The sequence below is a fragment of the Podarcis filfolensis genome (genome assembly GCF_964270895.1).
Source record: "Podarcis filfolensis genome assembly, chromosome: Z".
NCBI classification, from domain to species: domain Eukaryota; kingdom Metazoa; phylum Chordata; class Lepidosauria; order Squamata; family Lacertidae; genus Podarcis; species Podarcis filfolensis.
The window spans coordinates 34,066,367-34,074,670 of record NC_139617.1 but is presented as its reverse complement, the minus strand read 5'-3'; the positions used below and the strand labels follow the sequence as shown (position 1 = coordinate 34,074,670).

Below are 8,304 nucleotides of genomic sequence, written 5' to 3'. Positions count from 1 at the left end.
GCCTTCCGTTTAGAGGTGGCAGAGGGTTTCCTCTGAGTGTGTGCTTTAAACATCAAAAACTTTGCTGCTACTGCAGTGTTATTATTTTATCCCCAAACAGCCCAATGGGTGTGATTCTACTGCATCATTTGGGGGAGGTGGGTGGGGGGGAAATGGCTTCCTTGTTGGCTAACCTGTTGCTGGAAATGCCTCCATGCTTTTTTTGTGGGGAGAGAAATGGACCCTGCAAAAGGAAGACGCAGGAATATTATTCAGTACAGTACTAGACTAATTCACACCTGGGTGAATGTGATTTAAGTTATAATAATTGTGTAGGACATTCAAAGCATGTTGAACACATACCTAAAAAATTGTGGGAAGTCTAGTCTGTTAAGGGTGCTGAGAACTGTTAACTCTGTGAACATAGTGTCCAATTGTCCTAGAAATGTTGGGGCTGTCATGAAAACCCTTAAGCCTTCATGAGTTCTTACTTTGTCATGCGGAGTCCCAAATTCCTAATGCAGCCCCCTTTTTTTCCAAGGGGCCAATGGGAAGCGGTGGCAGGTTGGGTTCCTGGGGCTCTCGCCCAGCTAGGAAGAAGAGGGAGCAGGGTGATACAGACAACAGCTGGATGGTGAGGCAGCCAATGGGAAGCACAGAGGCCCCACCAGCATAGGAGGTGGGAGGGAAGGTAACAAATCGAACGCAGGGGCAGGAGGCTGCAGCATCCTTGGCCAAGCCAGAGTAGCAGGAAAAGGGCTTTCTTAGAAGCAAGACCTTTTAACTTCTATAGGGCTTACTCCCAGATAATGGCTGGAATCACACGAGGCGAGGCGTGCATCCCAAGTTGATGATGATGTGATATGCAGTCCTATGACTAAATGGTAGATTAAATGGTGCTTATCTACCCCACCCCCAAAGTTAATCTGGTTTGGGATTGCAGCCTTGACTAGGAGATAAGAATGGCTTTGCTGAATCAGCTGTCCCTAGAGAATTCTGCTTGCTAGTTGTTTACAGCAAAACAAGGACAACAAAACCAAGAGAGTTAAAAAATGAACAAACCAACCGAGAGTCTTGTGGCTCCTAAGATGATCACACACTTGTTATTTCAGCCCAAGTTGTGCTGATCTAGAGTCTTACTTTACCATATACATGGTGTGAGTGAGAATGTGTATACACATGCTTGGCAATGGAAGGGGAGTTGTGTGCAGTGGGGTCAGAGGGAAGTGAAATTCCAGAAACGCAGATAGAGACCATTCAAATTAGAGCTATAATGTAGGCAAAATAAGCACAGGGACCCTCTAGAACAGCAGTAGGCTATGACTTAAACCGTATTGGTAATGGTGAGTGAATTTACATCTGCAAACCATTGCCTCCATTCAGACCCAAATCATAGAATTGTAGAGCTGGAAGGGACCCCAAGAGTCATCTTGTCCAACCCCTTGCAATGTAGGAATCTCAATTAAAGCATCCATGGCCATCCAACCTATGCTTAAAAATGGTACGCAAGTGGCTCTCTCTATGTGTATGTAAGTGACCCAAAAGAACACCATGAAATACTTAGACTAGCCTTCCCTGTGCTTGGGTCCCCAGATACTGCTGGACTACTTTCCCCATCACCCCTGGGGATTAATATATTATTAATAACAATGATAATGTCGCCCCCGGGGATTGGATAGTAATGCAATATTGATGACAATTATAATAATAACTGCAGTCCAACAGCATGTCTGTCATGTTTGTTTGTTTTAATATTGTGCTTCTCCCAAGTAGTTCAGGGCAGTGTACATGCTCTCTCCCTCACTCCTTTTCTTCTGGCAACCTCCCTGTGAAGGCAGTGACAGATTCAAGGTCAACTGGTAAGCTTCATGGCAGGGGATCTGGACCTCTTGCCACCCCAGTATGACACTCTAGCCTTGAGGTTGGGAAACTTCCTTTCCTTTTTGTTGCCCTGAGGCAACATGCCCTGGTGAGGAACCTTCCAGAAGCCATGTGCCAGTGACGGGCAGGGCCAGAGGCAGAAGCGAGCATAGCAATGGTGGTTATGTTCCACCCATGCAAAACCAAGAGGATTCTACACACACACACACACACACACACACACAGAGAGAGAGAGAGAGAGAGAGAGAGAGAGAGAGAGAGATCAACAGCTCAGGCTGTAGTGGCCCCAGGGGCTTCAGCAACCCCCCTCAAGGCCAGCGAGCCAAGACTCACTACACATGAATTGCACTGAATGTCTTCAATACATGTAATGTGCTGGAGCTCTGGCTGAAGCCCTGGAGGCAACAGCACTGAGCTGTATGGACCAGTGGTCTGACGTGGTGTAAATCAGACTATGCTTCTAACTGTATAACGCAATTATGAACAAGGAAGAACCGGAGCAGAATGGTACAGCATTTGCCTTGCATTCGTTCAAGCTCCACGGAGAGCTGGGAACGAACGTCAGTGAGCTCTATGCACTGTTGGTCTGATTTAGTGTAAGGCAGCTTCCTATGTACATGAGGACATAAGAACATTACTAAATATGGCCAATGGCCCATCTAGTCCAGCCTCCTGTTTTCACAGTGGCTGACCAGATGCTCCAATGGGAAACCCGCAAGCAAGATGCAAGCACAAGAGCAGCTCTCCTCTCCTGCGGCTTCCAGCAACAGGTAATTCAGAAGCATTTCTCCCTCTGACTGTGGAAGAAGAGCAGAGCCATTGTGGCTGGTAGTTGCTTATCTCATATCTTACAGATTAAATGCCCTCCAGTGCATCCAAATAAATAAGGCACCAGACACTTTGGGCAATTCCACTTTTCTGTCTTCTGCTTCCGAGGTTGTGAAACTAGATCTAACCACTACAACTATTCTTTTGGATTCCTCATCATCATCTTGTTATTGACTTTTTCTCTCCTCCTACCTGATATCTGTTGCCTTGCCTGTAATTATAGTATGAGAGCATCCTGGGGGAATGGATCTGGTGCCTGAAGCCTTGCTGCCAGAGACCCTTGTGGGAGTTAGTCTAGAGGATAGGGGAGAGAAGGAAAATGAACTAATTCCCTCTCACTATCATACAGTATATATTAAGGCTTAAGCACATAACAGAATCTTTGGTGGAAGATTCAGGACACATAAAGTACTTAAAATAGTACATAGTTAAACTATGGAACTCATTTCCACAGGAGGTAGTGATGGCCACCAACTCAGATGGCTTTAAAAGAAGATTGTGGAGGCAGTGCATAGCCATTATGGCTAGTAGCCTTCAGTAGCCCTTTCTTCCATGAATTTGTCTAATCCACTTTTAAAGCCACCTTGGTTGGTGGCCACTATTGCCTCCAGTGGGAGTTCCAGGCCCATGTGTGAAAGTGTGGAATTACCCACTGTGGCAATCCTGTAAAAAAAAAAATCAGATCTCTGCATCAAATTGTTACCGGTTTACTAGAAGTATGTAGGGTCTTTGTGGGATGAACAAAGCCTGCAGTGTTATTTATTTACCCTCCGGCTGCCTAATCATTCCCAGTTCATTTGTGTTCTGACACAGAGCCGCCCAAATTAATACAAGCCATCTTGTTAGCTGCCACTACTTCTGTATTTATAAATAGGCAGCTGGAAAGCACTCTTGTAAAAATACCTTTTTAAAAAAAAAATTACTCTGGTAACATCAGCCAACGTTGTAGTATGAGTAGGTGAAGAGTGAATCACCTACAAGGCACAAGGTTGTAATTACAAGGTAAAGCTGAATGGAAATCAGTGTTTGCATAACATTATAAGGGAATAAAAAGGAGGAAAACTACAAAATATTAAACCCATATATGCATGTGTATACATAGCATGCATATACCAGGGACTGATCCTTTCGCTGCTCACCCCACCCTTCCCTTCAGAGAGGGCTTTTCTGCAGCAAAGTTTAACATCACAGAGCAGTTTGACATACCGCTCTGTGAAGCACCCCCACATTAAACAGCTTGCCTGGGTTGCCCCCTGCCCCGTGCTGCTTGTTTGCCTCTCTGCCATCAAGCTGCAGTGGCCAGCTTCACGTTTGCAATAAGTCAGAAGGTCTGTGCCCCTCGGCAGCAGCAATGTATTGCACCCATGTTTTAATCAACTGCTACTGTGGGTAAAAGCCTCAGTGCCTAGAACTTGCCGATCAAAAGGTTGGCGGTTCGAATCCCCGAGGCGGGGTGCGCTCCCGTCTTTCGGTCCCAGCGCCTGCCAACCTAGCAGTTCGAAAGCACCCCCGGGTGCAAGTAGATAAATAGGGACCGCTTACTGGCGGGAAGGTAAACGGCGTTTCCGTGCGCTGCGCTGGCTCGCCAGATGTAGCTTTGTCATGCTGGCCACGTGACCCGGAAGTGTCTCCAGACAGCGCTGGCCCCCGGCCTCTTAAGTGAGATGGGCGCACAACCCTAGAGTCGGACACGACTGGCCCGTACGGGCAGGGGTACCTTTACCTTTACTAAAGTTTATGTACATTTAAAAAACAAGAAGGGGGTTCCCAATACAAGTAACAAAACAAAACCACAGGAATGAAATTAGTAAATATGTCTTTAAGTATAAACAGGGACGCAGGTGGCACTGTGGGTTAAACCACAGAGCCCAGGGCTTGCCGATCAGGTCAGTGGTTAGAATCCCCGCGACGGGGTGAGCTCCTGTTGCTCAGTCCCTGTTCCTGCCCACCTAGCAGTTCAAAAGCACCTCAAAGTGCAAGTAGATACCATATTTTTCGCTCTATAGGACACACTTTTCCCCCTCCAAAAATGAAGGGGAAATGTGTGTGCATCCTATGGAGCGAATGCTGACTCGTTGGCTTCAGCGATAGCAACGCGAAGCCTCTGAAGTGCAGAGGGAGAGCACCCCCCGCGCTCCGGAGGCTTTGCGTTGCTTTCGCTCTGGGGGCTTCAGGCAGCTATCCACAAGCCTTCAGAGCGCAGCAGGAGTTCCCACTGTGCTCCGAAGGCTTGAGGATAGCCACCTGAAGCCTGGAGAGCGAGAGGGGTCGGTGCACACCGATCCCTCTTGCTCTCCAGGCTTCGCTTCGCTGGAGAGGCGCTGCACAGTTTTCCCTCTCTGTGCAGCGCCCCTTCAGCGAAGCGGGAGGAGAAATGGAAGGGGCTCCGTTTCTCCTGCCACTTCGCTGAAGGGGCGCTGAGCAGAGAGGGTGAGAATTCCCCTCCCCCACTGTTCTCCCGCTCCTATGGTCCGGTGCATCCTATAGAGTGAAAAATACAGTAAATAGGTACCGCTCCAGCAGGAACGTAAACAGCGTTTCCGTGTGCTGCTCTGGTTTGCCAGAAGCGGCTTAATCATGCTGGCCACATGACCTGGAAGCTGTCTGCAAACAAACGCCGGCTCCCTCGGCCTATAGAGCAAGATGAGCGCACAACCCCAGAGTCAGCCACGACTGGACCTAATGGTCAGGGGTCCCTTTACCTTTATAAGCAAACAACAAAGTCACTATTAAGTAGTGGGTTGACAAAGCAGACGACACAGAGATTTCTCCAATTCGTTCTTTATAGTAAGCTGGAACGGAACTGAACTGAACAGCTCAGCTGGCCTGCTTTTATAGGCAGCTGGCTGTCAACATTGTAACAACAACACCCCAGGGTTTCCCGCCTAAATTAACTGACGTGGACCTGAGTGAAAACTATATGCACAATACCCCTGGTGGCCAGGGTGAGAACTTCAATACATAACAGTCACAGTATGTAATTATATACCTGGGCGGTCCAACTTTTCATGCCAAGTGAACCGCAAAAGTACTTTGACATGGAACCTGTGGTCTGCACATTGCCTTGTTGCATGTGAGGGGTGGGGAGAGGCCAAAGTTTGACAATCCCCATAGCCCTTGTGCTGCCTTCCAAAAGCTGACCAAGTGAGGCACTGGGCTTTGGGAAGGAGGTGTGAATCTCTGACAGGGTCCTAGTCCTCCCTCCTCCTTCCCAAACTGGGAAAGCACTAACTAGGTTTTGGGAAGGAGAGAGGAGAATTCCAGGAGCCAGTCAGAGCCCTCCCTCATGCCGTAATCACAAAGCAGCGGGAGGGCTGAGGGTGTGGTTAGTTGTCAAGGGCCACCGAAAAAGGCTTTGAGAGCTGTTGAAACACCCTGTTATATACAAATATGTAATTTACTACTGGATGAGTGTATAAAAGAGTGCTTGCTGGTGAAAATTGACTATTATTGGACCACAGCAATTGGAAATCACAATATTCATAGCACCTTCATTATACAGCTTTCAGTAAATGCTGAATACCCACCTGTCTTTTGACACTTGAGAGGTATATTTTTTTGGAACCCACCATATTTTTGTAATTTTAAGTTGCTTTAAACAGTTTTTAATATTGTGTGATATTCATGTTGTTTTATTTGCTATAACCTGCCCTGGGACCTTAGGGTGAAGGGAAGATAATACATTGTAACAACAACAACAACAACAACAGGCATCAGAGCATCCAATAGAACTCAGCAGGGTTTGACATTCTCCTGAAAGATGGGGAAAATACTAGAAAACTGAGGGAAAAAGGAGTCTTTAGCTGTCATTCATACACATTTTCTATTGGTTGAAAAAATATGAAGAGCTTTAATGATGGAGAATTTGTCTTATCATCTGGAGAATAGTTTTGTTTACTTGCCTTGCGCTGTTTGAATCATTTCAGTTTATTGTATACAATGAACTTTTTTTAATCACATGGTGACCATGACCGGTCTTTCTTTCTTTCTTTCTTTCTTTCTTTCTTTCTTTCTCTCTCTCTCTCTCTCTCTCTCTGCTACATTCATTGCATTATGTTTATGTATGATGACAGTATCTTTGGCTTTTTCTAAGGTGGATATATAAACACCTGGGTTGTATCTTTATTTATTTATGGGATATCCATCATTACAGGGGAACAGTCAATTCAGGACCATCTTGAAGCTGGTGCAATGCATCTTTTGACAAGGCTGCTGACACCAATAGAACTTGCAAATCCTGGTTTATTTCTGGGCAGAACTATCAGTTTTCCCACAATAAACTGACCCTATGGGGAAATCCAACTTTAAAAACTGGGGGAAATTGTATTATGGAAAAAAATATTATCCTTAGATCAATTAGTAGATGAGAATGATTTTTATTTTTACACGTTACCTTAATATCAAAGTATTGCTTAGCGGAAATGGCACATTAGCAATGTTTACAATTGCAACACATGCTAACATCTTTATTGGGACTGGCAGCTTTTATAGCATCCAAGAAGCTGGACATACTCAAACACTCGAACCTTAGAGGCTAAAAAACCAGCTATTACTTTTTATACATATTTGGTATCTTTGCATCAATTTTTTATCAAATGCTTGCAGATAGGATTGCCAATGTTACATTCTGTACAGTATTGATAGTTATGTCCTGTATTTCAGGTTTTTTTCTTTCTGACAAATTAGGGATCCTCTCCAAATGCATGTGTTTGAAAGGGTGTGTGAAACATCATGTATTGAAGCTGTGGATAACCAAGCACCAATTTAAATATTTATGTGTCTGTGTCAGTGTTCGAAACTCTAACTGTTTTAGGCACATTTTGCAACGGGTAATTTCATTAGTGTGAGCAGTTTCTGAGCTCTGGGTGCAGTACCCAAGATTTCAGATTAAAACTGCAGTGGAAGGGAGGAGGACCTTGTTCTGCCTCCCCACTTCCATCTACTCTCTGAAGACTGTAGAAGAGACCCTCTTAAGAATATTAGGAGGGTGGGCAGGGGAAGGACTAGAGTAGACCATGTGAAAAATGAACATATTTTAGCTGCAGTTCATTCATTTTCAGCTTTGTAGTCTTGCTATTAAAAAGGACGTCTAGACATTCCGTTGTTGCGCCCACAACCTAGCTTTAAGTGCCATTTAGCTCCTAGCTTTTATATCTCGGTTTCTATTCTAACACTGGTCTGTGTTGTGCGCGACAAATTCCAGAGAGGCCATCCTGTTAGGCTGCATTAAACTGTAATGGGTTGCTTTGAAGCCACTTCAGTGCCAGATGGAAAAAAATCGCCCCCCAACAGCCCCCCCCTGTATTTTGCGAGAACAAAGGTGGCAACCCAGTTGCAGAAGACCTCCCCCCCTTCAAACCCTGTCAGGGTGGAGAACTCTTGTCTCAGCTCCATTCCTTTAGCGCCCCTTAGTTGTACATAGGAGAAGCCCCCCCCCCCTTTTGAGTAACGATAATACCCACAATACACCTCACTCACTCAAGTCGCTCTCTAGCCCGCCATCCACCCTCTAAGACCTGATTGGCTCAGACGGGGGAGGAGTCGGAGAGAGGATTGGCGAGAAGGGCCAGCCAATCCCCGGGCGCCGCCACGCCCCCGCTTCCTCTGCCATTGGCC

At 45.9% G+C, this 8,304-nt stretch overlaps 1 long non-coding RNA gene across 1 annotated transcript; it reads right to left on the bottom strand.

Annotated features, from left to right (window-relative positions):
- Positions 1–1,722: 1,722 nt before the first annotated feature.
- LOC310754604 lies at positions 1,723–8,235 on the bottom strand. Its single transcript, XR_014543916.1, has 3 exons — positions 8,167–8,235; positions 2,900–2,982; positions 1,723–1,805 (listed from the first exon to the last, which is right to left on the bottom strand). It is a non-coding gene; the product is annotated as an uncharacterized lncRNA (long non-coding RNA).
- Between the last annotated feature and the right edge of the window lie 69 nt (positions 8,236–8,304).